Source organism: Mastomys coucha, unplaced genomic scaffold (genome assembly GCF_008632895.1).
Source record: "Mastomys coucha isolate ucsf_1 unplaced genomic scaffold, UCSF_Mcou_1 pScaffold23, whole genome shotgun sequence".
Taxonomy (NCBI): Eukaryota; Metazoa; Chordata; class Mammalia; order Rodentia; family Muridae; genus Mastomys; species Mastomys coucha.
In genome coordinates this window covers 46747482-46750831 of record NW_022196906.1, presented here as the reverse complement: position 1 = coordinate 46750831, position 3350 = coordinate 46747482, and the positions used below count along the sequence as shown (strand labels likewise).

General features: G+C 38.4%; 1 protein-coding gene across 1 annotated transcript in view; it reads right to left on the bottom strand.

Annotated features, from left to right (window-relative positions):
- Nucleotides 1-1752: 1752 nt before the first annotated feature.
- LOC116073615 overlaps nt 1753-3350 on the bottom strand; it is a 36470-nt gene continuing 34872 nt past the window's right edge. Inside the window, exon 4 of the mRNA XM_031345693.1 lies at nt 1753-1831. The gene's annotated coding sequence lies outside the window, so the exon portion shown is untranslated. The remainder of the gene's footprint in view (nt 1832-3350) is intronic.

Here is a 3350-nt window from a genome sequence, read left to right as displayed (position 1 = left end):
CAAGCGAAATGCTTCACCTTCCTGTTTCCCATCACCTTTCTTATCTCCACCAATAAGGGAACTGAGAACAGTCAGTGTTTGAGCACTTTACAGACTAATGTGATTTAGCCTTCTTCATTGATCTGCATCTTGACACACATGTTCATCTTCTGATTCCCTAAAATGCCTTCATTAGCACTTCATTGAACTTCCTTTTTAAAATGGGTATGTGAGAGAGCAGAGCAGGCTGCCTCAGCCAGACCCATTTCGTGACTTATGGAAGGACTTACCCATTTCCGTAAGAATCACCTCAGTGCTATTTCTGATACTCGTGGCAGGGGTGGTTCTGAATCACACAAGTAGCTACTGTCTCTTTTAACTGTTCCTCCTAGGCTAGATGTCAGATTTGTATGCTTTAATATTCAAAGTCTTCTGAAAGTTCATCCTAATTTTCTTTGAAACTTATGCCCAAACAAGAAAGCCATAAGAACCTTCTTTTTCATCTAGGCATAGTGGCACCTGCCTTTAATTCTAGGATTTGGAAAGTAGAGTCAAGAGGATCAGGACTTCAAGGTCATCCTTGACTACATAATAGTTTGAGGTCAGCCTGTACTACATGATGACATTTTTTTTTCTTAGAAATAATCTTCTTCTGCTAAAATGGTTTGTTCAGTGGACCTTCAAAGCACTTTGCCATTTATAGTTGCCTATTGTTGCTCATGTCATGCCTTTAGGCATGTCGACATCTTCCTCTTCACTCACCACTTAAGTTCCTAGTTCATATTAAAGCTAACTTTGAACATATTGGCATGTATATTAGGTGGCCCTTGGTTGTGTTTACAATGGTGTGTGGCTGCTATGCAATAAACCAGTACAAAAGTCAATGGTTTAATACAATGCACTTTATTCTTAAACCTGAGGGTCTGCTGAATTATTCATCTATTAATTACAATGCTGGAGACTGAACCCGGGGCTACAGTCATGGTAGAATAGCACCCAGCACCCCATCATTGAGCTACATCCCAGCTTGAGGGTCCATATTAATAAATGGACTTGGTTGATCTAAAATGGGCTCAGCTGGGCTGTTCTGCTTCAGGGTAAGGGTCAAATAGGGCTGAGTCCAGTTTGAAGGGGGCACAGTCACTGAGAGAATGTTCTCTTGCCCACATAAAGAAGTAGAAAACAAAACAATAATCAAAACCAACAAGCCAAGTACATGAGTACTATTAAGGTTTTCTATCCCCAGAGTTGTTTCCCTTTGTGACTTTATTGTTTCTATTTCCATTTTTACATACTGAATGGTTTTGTTTAATTCCTTCACCTGTTTGGTTGTGTTTTCCTGTAATTCTTTAAGGGATTTTTGTGTTTCCTCTTTAAGGGCTTCTACCTGTTTACCTGTGTTTTCCTGTATTTCTTGAAGGGAGTTATTTATGTCCTTTTTTAAGTCCTCTCTCATTGTCCTGAAATGTGATTTTAAATCAGAGTCTTGTTTTTCTTGTGTGTTGAGGTATCCAAGGCTCACTGTGGTGGGAGAACTAGGTTCTGATGATGCCAAGTAGCCTTGGTTTCTGTTGTTTATGTTCTTGCCCTGGCCTCTTGCCATCTAGTTATCTGTGGTGTTAGCTGGTCTTGCTGTTTCTGACTGTGGCTTGTCTCTCCTTCAAGCTTGTGTGTCAGTACTCCTGGGAGACCACTTCTCTCTGGGAGGAATTTGGGTAGGGTGAGCTGTGGCACAGGGTCAGCTCAGGATACAGATGGAAACTGGAAGTATCCTGTCCCAGGCTGCTCCTCAAATCCTTTGTCCTGAGGGTTCCAGGCAGGTCCTTCTGAGCAGAAGTGGTGGATAGAAAACCTAGGAAAGAGATCAGGAGTCATAGATACAAGTATCACTGACAGAATACAAGAGATAGAAGAGAGAATCTCAGGTGCAGAAGATACCATAGTAAACATTGATACAACAGTCAAAGAAAATGCAAAAAGCAAAAAGCTCCTAACCCAAAACATCCAGGAAATTCAGGATTCAATGAGAAGGCCAAACATAAGGATAATAGGTATAGAAGAGAGTGAAGACTCCCAAGGTAATAGGCCAGTAAATATCTTCAACAAAATTATAGAAGAAAACTCCCCTAACCTAAAGAAAGAGATGCCCATAAACATACAAGAAGCCTACAGAACGCCAAATAGTTTGGACCAGAAAAGAAATTTCTCCTGTTACATAATAGTCAAAACACCAAGTACACAAAACAAAGAAAGAATATTAAAAGCAATAAGGGAAAAAGGTCAAGTAACATATAAATGCAGAACTATCAGTCTTACACCAGACTTCTTACCAGAGACTATGAAAGCTATAAGATCCTTGGTAGATCTCATACAGACCCTAAGAGAACACAAATTCCAGCCCAGGCTACTATACCCAGCAAAACTCTCAATTAACATAGATGGAGAAAACAATATATTCCATGACAAAACCAAATTTGCACAATATCTTTTCACAAATCCAGCCCTACAAAGGATAATAGACGGAAAATACCAACACAAGGAGAGAAACTACACCCTAGAAAAAATAAGAAAGTAACCTTTTTTTCAACAAACCCAAAAGAAGATAGCCACACAAACTTAAAAATAAGATAAAAAATAACAGTGAGCAACAATCACTATTCCTTAATATCTCATAACATCAATGGACTTAATTCCCCAATAAAAAGTCATAGAATAATAAACTGGATATGTAACCAGGACCCAGCATTTTGCTGCATACAGGAAACACATCTCTGTATCAAAGACAAACACTACCTCAGAGTAAAGGGCTGGAAAATAATTTCCCAAGCAAATGGTCCCAAGAAACAAACTGGAGTAGCCATTCTAATATCAAATAAAATCAACTTTCAACCAAAAGTTATCAAAAAGGATAAGGAAGGACACTTGATGTTCATCAAAGGGAAAATTCTATCAAGAAGAACTCTCAATTCTGAATATCTATGCACCAAATGCAAGGGCATCCACATTCATAAAAGAAAATTTGCTAAAGCTCAAAGCACACATTGTAGCTAACACAATAGTAGTGGGAGACGTCAACACTCCACTCTTATCAATGAAGAGATCATGGAAATACAAACTAAGTGGAGATACATGGAAACTAACAAAAGTTATGGACGAGATAGATTTAACAGATATCTATAGAACATTTCATCTTAAAATAAAAGAATACACCTTCTTCTCAGTACCTCATGATACCTTCTCCAAAACTGACCATATAATTGGTCACAAAACAGGCCTCAACAGATACAAGAACATTGAAATAATCCCATGCATCCTATCAGATCACCACGGACTAAGGCTGGTCTTCTTTTTTTTTTTTTTTTTTTTTTTTT